The sequence below is a fragment of the Neopsephotus bourkii genome, unplaced genomic scaffold (assembly GCF_033783945.1).
Source record: "Neopsephotus bourkii isolate Nb327-2 ecotype Australia unplaced genomic scaffold, CSIRO-AGI_Nbou_v1 NB_1493, whole genome shotgun sequence".
NCBI lineage: Eukaryota > Metazoa > Chordata > Aves > Psittaciformes > Psittacidae > Neopsephotus > Neopsephotus bourkii.
The window spans coordinates 1,555,049-1,570,805 of NW_026901969.1; the positions used below are offsets into that span (position 1 = coordinate 1,555,049).

General features: G+C 36.6%; 1 protein-coding gene across 5 annotated transcripts in view; it reads left to right on the top strand.

Moving 5' to 3' along the window:
- The window catches only part of MGAT4C (MGAT4 family member C), a 420,654-nt gene that overhangs the window by 52,546 nt on the left and 352,351 nt on the right, over positions 1-15,757 (top strand). Inside the window, exon 2 of one of the 5 annotated variants that reach the window (XM_061369336.1) lies at positions 3,987-4,105. The exons of the other annotated variants lie outside the window; for them this stretch is intronic. The gene's annotated coding sequence lies outside the window, so the exon portion shown is untranslated. The remainder of the gene's footprint in view (positions 1-3,986; positions 4,106-15,757) is intronic. 5 annotated transcript variants of the gene reach the window in all.

Consider the following 15,757-nt stretch of genomic DNA (forward strand, 5'->3'; position numbering starts at 1 on the left):
TCCAGGAGAGGTTAGCCACTTCACTACATCGTTAGAAGAATCCGTGTGTTTATTTTCCCTTCCCACAAGAAAGTCAATTTCCTTTATTTGCAGTCTAATAGTGGATAGAAATTGATGTCAAAACACTGGAAATCTTCTTCTCACCAGATCTTAAGAAGAGCTACTCAAATGTCACAACAGAGCATGGTACAATATATGATGTAAACTGTGACTTTCCATTAACAGTAAAAAGGCATAAGCTGGAAGCAGTATAGGTTGATATCCTGTTCAATGGTAAATTTACCCCTGAAGAGCAACAAGATTTTTGAAGATAGAATGAACCAGAGAAAAGATGAGCTGGGAACATATTGAGACTACTGACATTTTCCGGGAGGTGGTTCCAGATCTATGAATAGGCGTATAAAAGACCATAAAGTTATATGTAATTGAAGAGACGGAAAGAAAGGAGTTAAAAGATGATAAAGGAAGACAATTAATACAGAAAATATGCCCCAGTGATGGCCTTAAAAAGGGGGCAAATGTAATCAGTCAACATAAAATATTTTAGATGTCCTGAGCTATATCAAATAATAATTTTTTTAAATGCCTTTTTTTTCCATAAAATCATTGAAGTAGGAGTAGATTTTGTCTTTAAAATGGTATAAGTAAGGCTAGGGAGACTAAGCAATTTTATAATAAGATTTTTGAAATTAGTTAAGGTTGCTGGATTTGATGATTTTATCTTAGATGTTTGCTGTGAGCATCAGGTGCCTCAGGCTTTACTTACCTTTATTCATCTTTATTCTCTATCAGGAAAGAACAGTTTTGATGATACGTAAGAAAAGTACGTTTCCAATGCTCCAATATTCTTTTAATATGAAAACATCACTACCAAACTCAGTTATTTCCTTACTAGTCAATAATGCACAAGGTGTGAAATATATGATGCAAAATGAACTTCCATGGGTTCCTTTTTCTTTTTTTTTTCTTTCATCAACCACCTGCTAGTCTTGTTACTATTAATTCACTATTTATAGCCTATAAAGGTTCTTCAGTGAACTTTCTTATCTGAACATTATGTTTCCCTATTTGTATTCCTTTTAACATTTTGCCAGGCTTCTGTTCACTGCTCCTTATCTTCTCCTGCAAGGCTTAACTCACAAAATGTCCTGCTTACTGTCCTCCCACTTTCATTTACAATACTATGTTGTCATAAACCTTCCATTACTTTAAAAACTCTTCATAAAAAACAGATTAATAGATGTATATTTTTTCCTTTTTTTTTTAAGAAGAATTTTACTTTGTCTCTCTTGATTCCATAATTTTTTCTATACTGCTAATGTTGTTTCCCCTTAATCCTGAGGCTTCTGAGGCCTAATATTTAAGATTAATTTTAAACATATACCCAGGGCTACTACTGAGAGTGGTACTTGCTCAAATTGAAAAGTTGTGTTTATATGTTTAGACTTAAGTAAAATTCTTGATTATTTTGGCAAAGGAGAAGATTATAATGTTTAATCAAATGCCCTCTTCAAAATATGAAACATATGCTTAAGAATTTAAAGTATCATTCTTCAGATTTTGAGATACAGTCACATAAAAATATTTACGTGCACAAAAGTCAGAGGTGACAAGGTGCTAAATGAAATCATTGACAATATTTATTATCAATGAGAAGTGTAATTTCTCAAAATCTTGCATTACCAATGTATCTTAGAAGTAATCTGAAATTTCATAAATGACCAAATATTTCTTTGGTTTTAGTTCTCCACATGCTTGATAATAATCAAGAGGCTTTTATTCAGCAGGATGAATTGTTGAATTCTTCTTCTTTTTACTTTCTTTTTTTTTTCCGACTCAAAATTGACATGTTTGTATCACAAGGTTTCAAAGGCAACAGTATATATTAAGATTCAAACATCCTGCTGTGTGTTATTCAGCTTTTCTCAGGTCCAGCATCTACATTATTTATTTCAGTTGAAGAGCTGAAATGTCTTCAAAGTTACCTGATCTTTAAACTTGTAATTTAAGGCAAGAAGCTTTACCTCAAAATCCTTTGATATTTTTCATTTTAGAAAAGGCTTGAGGTGTTCAAAGAATTTCACAGACAGAGTGAGAAACAAAAATCTATTCCTTGAAAGACACGGAAAATACTTTTTTTTCCTCCTTTGAAATCTGATTTTAAGTTACATGTCAGGGTATTTTATTTTCTTTTCATTGAAGATCCTTGTTAAAAAACATCTGTTTACACAGTGCCTGCATTTGAAAACAAAGTTGTACACTTTAAGTTATTACATGATCTAATGTGATAAAGCATTTTGTTATTTTACCTTACCATATCTTATTTTTTTATTGATGATCCTTTTCTTAATCATAATTTTCTTTATATGGTGAAAATTATGAATATTGCACCTGGGATGGGGCAATGCCAGGCACAGCTACAGGCTGGGCAAAGAAGAGATTCAGAGCAGCCCTGTGAAGAAGGACTTGGGGGTGTTGGTAGATGAGAAACTGAACATGAGCCAACAGTGTGCGCTTGCAGCCCAGAAAGCCAACCGTATCCTGGGCTGCATCAAAAGGAGCATGACCAGAAGGTCATAGGAGGAGGTGATCCTGCCCCTCTACTCTGCTCTTGTGAAACCTCACTTGTAGTATTGTGTACAGTTCCGGTGTCTTCAACATAAAAAGAACATGGACCTGTTGGAACAAGTCTAGAGGAGGACCATGAGGATGATCAGGGGGCTGGAGCACCTTCCATATAAAGGCCAGCTGAGAAAGATGGGGCTGTTCAGCTTGAACAGAAGGCTGTGTGAAGACCTCATAGTAGCCTTCCAATATATGTGAAGGGGGCCTACAAGGATGCTGGAGAGGGACTCCTCATCAGGGGTTGTAGTGGTAGGACAAGAGTTAATGGGTTTAAACTTAAAGAGGGGAAGTTCAGCTTAGATATAAGGAAGACATTCTTCACTGTGATGGTGGCGAGGCACTGGAACAGGTCACCCAAAGAAGTGGTAAATGCTCCATCCCTGGCAGTGTTCAAGGCCGGGTTGGAGAGTCTTGGGTGACATGTTGTATGTAGGGTGAGAAGTCCCTCCCCATGGCAGTGGGGTTGGCACTAGTTGGTCCTTTCCAACCCTAACCTTTCTATGATTCTGTAAATCCATGATCCTACTCCTTTGAGCATGAGCTTAATTATTGCAGGATTACTTATGTGGAAATTATTAATAATTTTAAATAAAAGCTGTGTTTTCCCTAATCCTTTTATATTTAAGAAAAAAAAAAAAGACAGAAGTGAGAAAAAAAAAGCCATTTTTAGATTCTTGGTTAGTATCATTTGAAAGTCATTATCATTTGAAGGCTGATCTTGAATATCTAGATGGCATTAATAAAATAAATAATGATAAAAAAGTTTTCTGCCTGGTATTTTGTGCACATCATATAATATGCTGATAGCACATGTTATACTTACAATCAAACTCTATTTTCCAACTTCAGAAATTTTTGTCCATCTATGTTCTTTATTTTTTTTTTTTTTAATACAACTATATATCTGCTTTAAAAGTAAATCTGGTCCAATCCTTCCTTTCTGTAAAACATATGATATATAAAGAATTACATCCTTGGATAGTATAAATTTCACACTCTCCTAGGATGAGTCATGTAATTTGCAAATGACAAAATCTGAAAATTGCTTATTATTTCCTTCCTTTTTTAGATCTATAGAAGTGCTTTTATATGTATACAGTCATGTAGCTTTTATTTATAAGAAATTATTTTCATCTTTTCTCATATCTTTATTATTATTCTGTCTAAATAATGCATTCTTAACTTCATGTTTTCCTCCCCCTATTTTTCAACACGTACGCCATTCCTCTCTGTATCTCATTCTTCTTATGCTTTTTCCACTTCACTTCTGACTTTTTGTATGTGTCCTGCTCAGTTGTCCCATATTTCTTGAAATTCCTGTCTACCTTGCAGAAAGGACCTTAAATTTCTTTTTGTTTCAGATTTATTTCCTGAATACTTTTCCTGAAGTTGAGTAGTTTCAGTCTGCCATCTAAAGAAGTACTGTTCATGACAAATATATACTCAAAAGAGAAATAATCCTGCTGCACCAAGCAACAAGGTCATGATAATACCTCATTCTTTTGAACTGGCAATGAATGTTTTCCTTGAAACTTATTTCTATGAACTAGCTGCAGAATTAATTCTAATTTTGTTCTTTTAGTTAAAACTTAAAAGTTTAATTAATAGATTTTATCTTAAGAGAAAAGACAAGATGGATAATTTCCCCTTTGAGATAGATAGTAGCAGCAAGTGTAGTTTATCTTTTTTAAAGGAATAGCAGTTTGATAATTTCAGGATTGCCTTGTTTGTCTCAATTTTGCATAGAACTTTGCCTAATTATTTGGCCACACTTTTCTTGTGATGCTTTAATAGGGGAATTTGCTGGAACCACAAATTTAAAAGAAATGTTATTTGACTAAAAAAAAAATAATAAATTACTAAATTCATAGTGTTGAACTTCAATACTAGCATGTTGGTTGAAATCACGGCATATATCTTAACAATGAAAATGAAATGTAGGTTTACACATCATAATGTAATTATGTAAGTACAACATAATGCATGTAAGTACTAAAACTGCGTAGCTGCATGGTTGGTAAGTACAACAGTATCAGTAACAAAATAAGAGAAAGGAAAAAAACAATGGATTCAATCTTCAGTCATTCCCTCATAAGGCTGTACTTTTTCTCCTCACTCTAATTTCTGAATAGGTTTTTAAATGTAACATATAATTAATAAGTGTGTCACAGGCTGCTCTAATTAGAGATAATATTTATTGTTCCAATTGGGATTGTGTTGGATATGTGAATTCTGATTATGCTTTTATAAAGCTAACTTAACATCCCACATGTTCCTGATAAAGATTTGTGTCCATTTTACCAAAACATTTTTTGGCAGAATAATAGATTGCCTGTGTCTAACAGCATGTTTATCACTTTTGGAAATGGACAGATGATTTGAGATCTTAAGCATTTCAGTAGATATATTAACATTATTAAAGGCATCAGCTGAACTGTTAATGAAAATGCAGTCAGAAAACCAGAATTTACGTATTCCAAAAGTGTCGTGGAAAGACTGTTCAACAAGGCTGTTTCCCCTGGCACAGATGAATCATAGTATCATAGAATAGTTAGGGTTCGAAAGGACCTTAAGATCATCAAGTTCCAACCCCCCTGCCATGGGCAGGGACACCTCGCTCTAAACCATATCACCCAAGGCCTCGTCCAACCTGGCCTTGAACACTGCCAGGGATGGAGCATTCACAACCTCCTTGAGCAACCTATTCCAGTGCCTCACCACCCTAACAGGAAATCTAATCTAAACTTCCCCTGTTTAAGTTTTAACCCATTACCCCTTGTCCTATCACTACAGTATTATTAATTTTTAATTAATTAATTATTACAGTAATACAGTATTATTAATCACATACAGATAATGCACTAACACATTGTTTCACTAAGTGGCTGCTTTGGCCACTAATGATATGTGTGAGTTTTGGCTCATTTCTAATATACCTCCATAGATACAGCTTGACACTATCCATAAATATATATTTTATGCAGCTCATGAGAGAGAAATACTGTACACAATGTCATGGCTTTACACAGTCCTGTTTCTGCAGTTATTAAGATTTGCATTACTAGTCAATTTTAATTTCAATTTATAACCCATCATGTTCATTTGGAATTCTTTGTGCAGGCAGTAACATCTGTGCTAATGAATTTTGTGTGATGCCTCATGAATAAATAATATTCCCTTCTAGTTCTGCAGAAAAAAATTAACCACATATTACTGATATTTAAGAGGGCATCAAATTGAAACTGTTTTCTGCAGTATTTAACAAAAGTTGCTGTATTATAGACACCTGATATAAATGACGTATAGAGACAGGTGTTCATTATAGAGCAATTAGATAAAATATCAAACACATCTTGTTCCACATCAACAATTCAATTTTTTTACAAAATAATAGTAAGAGGAACCAGAACAGGACTAAGAAAAGGCATTTTGTCTTGCTATGCATTCTATACTTGAATTAGAATTGGAAATGCTTAAGAAAAACTTTCATTGCTTGTTTGGATAGAATTTGATCTAATTTCCACTGCCTAAAATTAGCCTGGAAAAACTTTTGAGGATGGGCCTGTAGGATTTCTGCATTCAGGACAAATTGAACAGCATCTGGTCCAATAACATTTTTCAGTAGAGTCACTTAATTTACACACTTCAGCACGCCCTGGTTTTGAGCTTCTTTGAATATGGATATATTGAAGATAGGATGTAATCATTTTTTCCTGTATGGTTTGCTATTTTATTTTACTGTATTTTTTTGTGGTTTTATTTTATTGTATGTTTGTGAAAGAGAGGAACTGTTCTTGTTGATAGGGGATAACAATGTAGGGTTTTTTAAGTAAAGCAGGAACTGTCTTCCCTCTCCTTTTGCCTGTTAATATATATATAATACATTACTGTATCAAAAGATGGTCAGATTCTGGAGACATTGCTTAAGCAAAAGTGTCAATGGAATACTATTAGCTGACTTACATCAATATGAATTTCTGATAACAACACAGCTCAAACCTTACAATGAAATAGAAAACAGTTTACTGCCCAGTATACACTGAGACAGAGTAGGAATCATAACAATTAAGCAGAAAAAGAGTTATTATTGTATTAAGTATTTGCTTTGCACAAATGTCTCTTTAAGTAGTGTCACATCCGATATCTTAAATCCTGTTAAAGTGAAAACCAGCATTTTTGTTTCTCACAGGCAACACAAAATAGATCTTCAATATTTGAAAAAACTCTAAACAAGATCATCATAATATACAAAATTCAGGATTAAGCAAAAAACAGAAAAACTCTTCACTACCATCATACAACAGTTTTCTTAGATTTCAGAAACCCAGGTGTGTAGCATCAGGTACTGAAAACAGAGTAAGGCAACTCTGAAAATAAAAAATCTAGTTAACGAAGTTTGGGTTGAAATAATGTAACTTGAAGAGATTGTTAGTTTTTATTTTAACTTGTATTATTACTAAATACCCGAAGAATTGAACATTAAGTGCATTCACTATATTAACTTTTCCATTTTGAAAGTTGAAACTTCCCTAGGTTAAAACCTAGCTAAATGCATGTCATTATAAATATATGCAGAAATAGACTGTCAATGCTTACATAGCTATTTTGACTGGTGTTTCAAAAGCTATAGGCAATACGTTATTACAACAAATTACACCACAATAATTTTCAAGAACATAAATTTACAGATATTACCTTGAACTGATACCTGACAGAGTGAGTGGCATGTCTGAAGCCATTTCATATTATGCTTAATCCTTCAAAACGGCAGGGAAAGCAGTATAAATGCTTTAACATTTTCTTTCCTTAATGAAAGAGGTTAGTTTTCAATGTTCTTGTGATGTGTCTGCCACTTTGTTTTCTTTTTTTTTCTTAATGAACCCAAGTTGTTTATTAGTGGCTTAACATATTTTTCATTAGGTTCCTAGCAGCATAATGGTTAGAAACAGGTAGGCTTTTCTCATTTAATAGTAGATATACCTTTTTTAATGCCTTTTGTCTTACATGGTTGGGTAATTTAGAGGAATGAAAACAGTACAGTAAACGAATTATACTTTTCATCTGTTGTGCTTTTCTCTTAGCTCTGTGTGTAGAGTTAATGTTAGAAAAAATTCTGGGAATAGTTGTATTTTGCTTAACTCCATGAATTCTGAGAAACACTTGCTTTCAGCTATTCGCAAATGAAGATGCGATTGATTTCATTACTACAATATCTAAAATAGAATTTTTTAGGTTGGTACTTTTTGTTACACTAAAATGTGTTAATACAGCACCACTATACTTTTAAGATATGTTAAGTCTAGTCATGCTGTAGTTAAAATGTCAGTTACTAGCACAAGGTAGTAATAATCATATAATAATTATTAATAATTATTAACTACTAACCTCTAAAACCAATAATATGTAATTATAATAACGTCTAATTAATAAATTCTAATAACTTTTTTTCCTGAAAGCAGCATCACGTATTTTGGGAAACTGAAAATCAAAACTTTTTACTCTGTGGCTTGGCATTCTAACAAATTATTTAGCAGAAAGGGAGATTGTTAATAAGAGTTTACTTAAGTTACTAAACATTATTTCTTATTGGTTCAATTACCTCAATACCATGGACTGAAAATGTTGCAAAACAAACAAAGATTCACAAAAGTAGAGGGGGGAAAATCATGTGGTGCTACCCTTATACCCAGCACCTCAGAAACAATAGCATGCTTCACAAAAGAGGAAATCTGTTTCCTTTTAATTTCCCTTCACTAACATAAATTTGCATCTGTGCTTCTCAAATAAAAGCTCTACTGTATATTCCTGGAAAAAAAAAATAAATACAGTCCTTGTTGTTAAAATGCATCCATTCTGTTTTGTATAATTTTTTTTTTTTTGCACTAGAGGGAGGAAAATGCTGTAATGGCACAGCAATTCACTGAATATTGCAGTCATGTGGAAGAATATCTGGGTCTGAATTCTACTTGATTTTTCTAAATATATACAAGTTAATATATGCATTGTTAAAAAAACAACCAACCAACCAACATCTGAACCCCAAACTCAGTGGGATGCATTAATGAAAGATCTATAAAATGGAATTTTTGGGGGGGGTTGCCTTTTCTTAAGCAGTATGAGAATTTACACATCCCAATAATTAGCATCTTCATACTGTACCTTCCAGTTCATCAAGCCTTTTCTTTGCACGTCTTTTCTTACAAGTTCCAAGCAAGCTTTTTTTTATTTTAATCTAGAACTACTTGGTCCCTCATTTCAAATAGCATTATTTATTCCTATTTTTTTAGATAATTCATTATTTTAGAACCAATTGATATCAAATTATACCATATTAATACTGTTGCCTACTTTTGTTTTCAATCCTTTGTGCCCTCCTCAAAGAAGGAGAAAAACTTAAAAATGTAATGGAAGAAGAAGGATTTTCTAAAATGCAATAAGAATAAAATAATTACCTGTACCTGAGGTGATGAACATTCACGAATAAACTAACAAAGCATAACACCTTTAGAACAATTGAAATTTTCAGCAGGTTTTTAAACATCTACATCTTTCTTCATTTTGATTATCCAAGTGTCTTGGGTGGCTTGATAGGGTTATTCTTGGTGTTCTTATCCTCATTAACAAGCCGTAGAGTATTCTAAGACATAAGTCTGCCTGAAAGTGGGTCATAAGGAAGGAGGGAAAGAAGGAAAGAAAGAAAAAAATGAAAGGAAAAGGCTGAAGACTTGTTCAGCTAGGAACTGCATAGAATTAGCTGATAAGAGCAACTTATTTCAGTTTACTGAATGACCCAGTGAACTTATGGAGGTTTAGTCCATTTTGAAATATTCTTTCCACCAGATTGCCAAGAAGTATTGTCGTGGGTTTAGCAGTGGCAGTCATTTTTCTCAGTAGCTGGTGCAGTGCTGTGTTTTGACTTTCAGCTGGGAACAGAGCTGAAAAACAATGATGTTTTGGTTTGGCCAAGGACTCTGTGGGCCTCATGCTCTGCTAGGGAGGAGGGGAGGCCGGGAGGAAGCAGAGACAGGACACCTGACTCAAACTGACCAAAGAGGCGTTCCATACCACAGCAGGTCATGCCCAGGATATAACTGGGGGTGGCCCGGAAGGGGTAGAAGGGACTGCAGGGTTGGAGGAGGTATGGGTCGGTGCTTGGTCGGACTGGGGGGGCAAGTTATCGGTCGCCTGGTGATGGGGTGTTTTATGCTCTTCCCTTGTTATTTCCTTTATCATTACTATTATTGGTGGTAGCAGTAGTGATTTGTGTTATACCTTAGTTACTAAACTGTTCTTATCTCAACCCGTGGGAGTTGCATTCTTTCTGATTCTCCTCTCCGTCCCTCCGAGAGTAGGGGGAGGGCAAGAAGGGGGGGGGAGTGAGTGAAAGCTGTCTGGGTGGGTTAAACCACGACAGTTCTTTTTGGCGCCCAACGTGGGGCACGAGGGGTTGAGATAACGACAGATCTGACCGTCACAATGCTGATTTATTGGCTCTCAGAGTTGTTCCTCTTGATCTCACAGCTTCAGAATGTTGTAACTTACTTAGAGCCGGTATTTGCTGTGTTAGTGTTTATCAAGTGTGGGGCTTGGGCTAAGGTTCCTGTCTCACTGTACTTTATGGCAATGACTTGTAATACGGGCGGGCTCCAGCAGCAGGGCGGGACGGACGTGGCCGTGGACTGGTCCCTGGCCGTCCGGCTGCTCCTCACCGTCCTGGCCCTCGCCCTCGCCTCCGTCTGCGTGAGGCTCTGGGGAGCCGAGGGGGAGAGGCCCCGGGAGCCGGCGGCTGCTGAAGCGGCCCGGGAGAGCGGCCCCGGGGACCACGTGGGAGCGGGGCCGGAGGACGCGAGGGGACGGCTGCCGGTGGAGGAGGTCGGGGCGGTCGAGGAGCGGGAGGAGGCGGCTGCCGAGCAGCGCGAGAAGGCGGCGGAGGAGCCGAGCTCCGCGGAGGAGCCGAGCCCAGCCCCGCGGAGGAGCCGAGCCCCGCGACAGCCGAGAGCATTCCCCGGAAGCCGCCCGCCGAGCCCCAGGAGGACGCAGGAGACCCCGCAGCATTTCCCAGCAAGGCAGAGGAGGAAGAGCTGGACTCAGAGAAAGAGAAGCTGGTGGTGGGAGAGCCGGCAAGCACAGCAGCTACACCAGCCCCAGTGACAAGTACAGCAGCATCGCTTGAGAGTTCTGAAGGTTTTGGATGGCTTTTAGGTACCCTTGGGACCTGCCTGCTGATTGTGATGGGGATCAGCATGTTGGCACACACACAGAGTGTATTTTACCCACCACCATTTTGTGTGATCTCAAAAGTTAAGCAGAGTTGGGTTTGGGTCTTCTCTGGGGTTAGACGACGATATGGGAGGACCAAGAGGTTTTTCCCAAGGCTGGACAGCCATGAGTGGCAGGGCATGTGGGACAGTATGGGCAAGTATCTAGTCCACTGGGCCACTCCAGTGCTTTGGAAGCATTGGAGATGGAAGGCAGCTGTATGGAGTCCCCAGCTACAAGCTGCAGAAACTGCTGAAGGGGTCAGTGAATTATTTTGAGCCTGGTGGGCCCATGTCCCTTAAGGCCATCAGAGCAGAGGTGCAACATAGAGATGGACTTATGATCGAGGGGTGGATTTAGCAATGGACACTATTGCCCAGGTTATTCATGTGTGTGAACACTGCACACAGCCTCTCCTGCTCTGAAAGACTGTTACAAGAGGTGGAGCCTGACATTATGGACCAGATGGACTCAGCAGCTTTATAGGGACTGGTCCATGCACTACGATGAGAGTGCACTTAGATAAGAGTGATAGTATATTGAAAATGTGGGATCTGAGCATGACGTGAATGGTATGGAATAAGGGGTGGATAATGTCCTGGGTTTAGCAGTGGCAGTCATTTTTCTCTTTCTTAGTAGCTGGTGCAGTGCTGTGTTTTGACTTTCAGCTGGGAACAGAGCTGAAAAACAATGATGTTTTGGTTTGGCCAAGGACTTTGTGAGCCTCATGCTCTGCAGGGAAAAGGGGAACCCGGGAGGAAGTAGAGACAGGACACCTGACCCAAACTGACCAAAGAGGTATTCCATACCACAGCAGGTCATGCCCAGGATATAACTGGGGGTGGCCCGGAAGGGGTAGAAGGGACTGCAGGGTTGGAGGAGGTATGGGTCGGTGCTTGGTCGGACTGGGGGGGCAAGTTATCGGTCGCCTGGTGATGGGGTGTTTTATGCTCTTCCCTTGTTATTTCCTTTATCATTACTATTATTGGTGGTAGCAAGTGATTTGTGTTATACCTTAGTTACTAAACTGTTCTTATCTCAACCCGTGGGAGTTGCATTCTTTCTGATTCTCCTCTCCGTCCCTCCGAGAGTAGGGGGAGGGCAAGAAGTGTGTGTGTGGGGGGGGGGGAGTGAGTGAAAGCTGTCTGGGTGGATTTAAACCACGACAAATATGAAATGGAGTCAGTCTTCTAAAGGTGAGTCATGATGCAAGAAGGCCAGGGACAGAAAGAAATGCAGAGACCATGTATCTGCTTTAATTTGTGAAGGTTTCCTCTGAGAATGGAAATCCTTTGATTTCTTTCTGTGGGGGTACACTTCTGTCCTCTAGCTTTTGCTTGGAAAAAAAATAAGACCCTAAATGTAAGAAAAGAAAACAGCCTTTGCTAATGATAAAGGGCTCCTCTTCCTATTAGATCTTAGCATCAAGCTCCTATTATCTTTGACTCACAGTGCACATCCTAGATCTAAGGAAAATCCCCTGTAGAGAGTAATATGGCTCTCAATACACTTTTCTGAAAAACAGAGGTCGTGGGTCAACCTTGAAAACTTGATAGCTTGAAATTCCTGCTGTTTAGCTGAGTGTGATAGTCAATTGCCCCAAACAAGTCCGGGTCAGAAGCTCTAATTACTACAGGAATATTATTAGAAACAAAAGGTTTGGTTTTCTAAACCTAAACATCAAGTTCCTCAAAGGACTCCCAGGTAGCAGTTTCTCAATGCTCTCAGGATCTACTGACTTAGGGAAAAAAAAATTATTAAGAGAATTTTCCTTAATTTTGAGAGTTTAATCTGTTACTATTTGAAGCTTCCTAAACTAGGTAGAACCCTAGCCTATGTGCTTAACTTCACTTACATTTTTAAAGTCTGAAAGTTCAAGAATATTTATGCTATGTGTCTTCTTATCAATAATAAAAAGATTTATAGGGATCTAGCATAATTGCACCATTTTCATCTTCCAATATGAACACTAACTACCTTTAAATAATTAATTAAAATCATTATGGTGACAGTATACATGACCTAAAATTTTGTGTTCGAAGAAAGATCCCATACAAATCTCGAGTCTTGGAGGAATATAGGCGTTTGTAACTCTCCTTCTGTCATTCATGCTGGTAATTGTGTAAATGAGTCTCACTTGGAGTATAATCAGGAGCATAAAAAATATTCTCCACACAATTTTCAGTAATCATATTCTTTGCAATCTTAGAAACCATCAAAATATTCTTGTTACCCTGTGTTGAATTTTCATCTTTATTTTTTTTGTTTTGTTTTGGTCAGGAAAGAGCAACTAAACTTGGCTTTACCGCTGAGTTGCCAGAAGTATATAATTTAACAAGAATGAATAGAAGTAGGTTTCTTAACATTGTGTGTTTATCTGTCCACTAGCAGATTGTTTTGTATTCACAGGATATCTACCTTTCAGTAGGAAATAAAGAGCATAAGCTCTAAATATTAATATTTACTATAAATATCAATTAATATTCTAGTTGAAAATAGAAAATAGGACTTAGTTGTTGAGAATTTCATACACAATGCCACCATACCCATTAACTACAAGCATAGCGCCTCTCAGCCCCTTCTTTCCCCCCCCCTTGTTTTTCTAATCAAGGACGTGCTTTCTGCCCTGAGTCAGGTGGGAGTTTAACAATTACTTGCAGCTCTAACACCAAGCAATTTCTTCCGGGATTGCAGTCTATTACAGTTCAATTTTCTCAGCCACAGATGAAATGATCAGAATGAATTTGTTCCTTCAGAATGAAACAGAATGAATAAAATAAATGTGATTGAAATGAACTTGCATAGCAATCATACCTAAACCAGTGGAGTCCTTTGGCACATAAACACACTGTCACATACAAATACAAGTGCTAGAGTTTCAAATAGCTGATCATACTGACTCTTTCCTTCTGCTGTTTTCTCTTTCAAATATTACTTTTAAACACACACATTTTACCTACAGAGATCATTAAGAACACTATTAAGAATGTTAATAAATGGGTAAATACTAGAACGTTTTTGTGAAGAAGCACATCAAAATATTTTGAAAGATATTCATCTACAGCAAAACAACCAACAAAAATACCTCTTTATCCCCCTAAGAGTTATACTGGATTTACTTGCAAACTGGCCATACTCTGAAAATACTTCCACTAGAACTTTGTATTTCATCAAGATTTGCAATCCATGCAAAAATCTGTTTGTCTTAGAAAAATACATCCAGCTTTCCAGGTGGGCTTGGGAATTCAGGCTGTGTTTAATATTTAGATTGTTTTTTTAATTTTATTTCATTTAAATTTGATTTAATAAATCTAACAAATCTCATTTGGAAATTATATGAAATAGAGAAGATATTCTTTCAGCAGCACATAATGTCAGTTTCCTTCCATTCTTTCCAGAACCACATGAAGAAAAAAAACTACTTATGAAGATTTAAAACAAAACAAAATACATATTTAGTTTACTACTTACTTCTTACTCCATTTGCTCAAATGTCACTGTTTTCATGTCTCAGATATGCTTCTGATTCACATCTGTTTCTGGTGTTCAAGCATTGTAAACAAACAGAAAAGAACTGTAGGTGATTCTCTTTCTGCCTCGAAGAAGCGGAAAGGTAATTGATTCATTACGTTCTACTCAATCACCTCTTGGCCTGTCACTCAAGCCAGGCACAAATTAAGATAATTAGACTTTCAGAGACTTCCTCAATGGTAGATATAATATGGCATTATAAGTTGGAAATAAAAAATGAAATTATTATCTCTTTTGCAATAGTTTTTGAGATTTCATTACCATGACCGATTGGATTTTCTATGCTAGTTATTTGCAGGGTAAAAACTGAAATGGACAAAAAAACCCCTTAAATTTGCTGGAATGGGTTTAAGTGTTTCAGCTCATGGAAACTTTTCTGCACTGAGGTTCATCTCCATTTTCAGGGTTATATATGGCATGTTGAGAGTAGTAGAATATTTGTACTAAGTATGATAAGTCTAATAAATCCACTATTCATAGATGTTTCCACATTTTTTCTTTTTCAGTATTTTCTAGTCTTTTATAGAGAAAGATCTATTCGATGTTAGCTTGAATGACGATATTCTAAAAGAGTAGTTCCTTTCCTATCAAGCATTCAGGAAGCTGTAGTTAAATTCATATTCTAAGTAAATTCATATTCTAAGTATTGAGTATGGCAATTGTCTTTTCAAACTCGAGCTTATACTAGTGGCACCATTAAAACAGAACTAGTCAATGTAAGATGCCTTTAAACAAACTATATTGCCTATTTCTCGATATCAATTTTGCCAAGACTCTGTGACAGTCACTAATATCTCAGAATAACAAGACATACCCATGCACTGAAAAAAATATGTATAAGGAAATATTTATTGTTAAACAATGAAGAAATGTTTGAATTTCACCTGTAAAACATTTGTGGTAGGCGATGTATTACATTGTCTTTTTGTTTCTAAGGACCTGAGATGACACATATTTAATTTATAGTATGCATGAAAATGCTAATAAAAATATAGAGGTTTATATGATATAAAAGACTAAAAATAATAAATTAGCTACTTTTCTTTTTGTGTCAAGCTTTATCAAATATGAATTATTTTTAAAGAGATTGGTGTTCAGAAGGTACTAAGGAAACTTTATAAGCACTGACGCAAAACTTTCTTAAGATATCCTTTCGTTATAGTTTTATAAAAGTTGATTGTTTGCATGTACCACGTGATACGGGTATTCATATACATATATATAGAAGAATAAAATCGAAATATCTTAATATGCACGTATGTATGCATATACACAGAAAGTTAAAGGTGACTCTTATATACAGAATGCAATGAAGAATTTTCCATTAAGCAATTCGATGTTT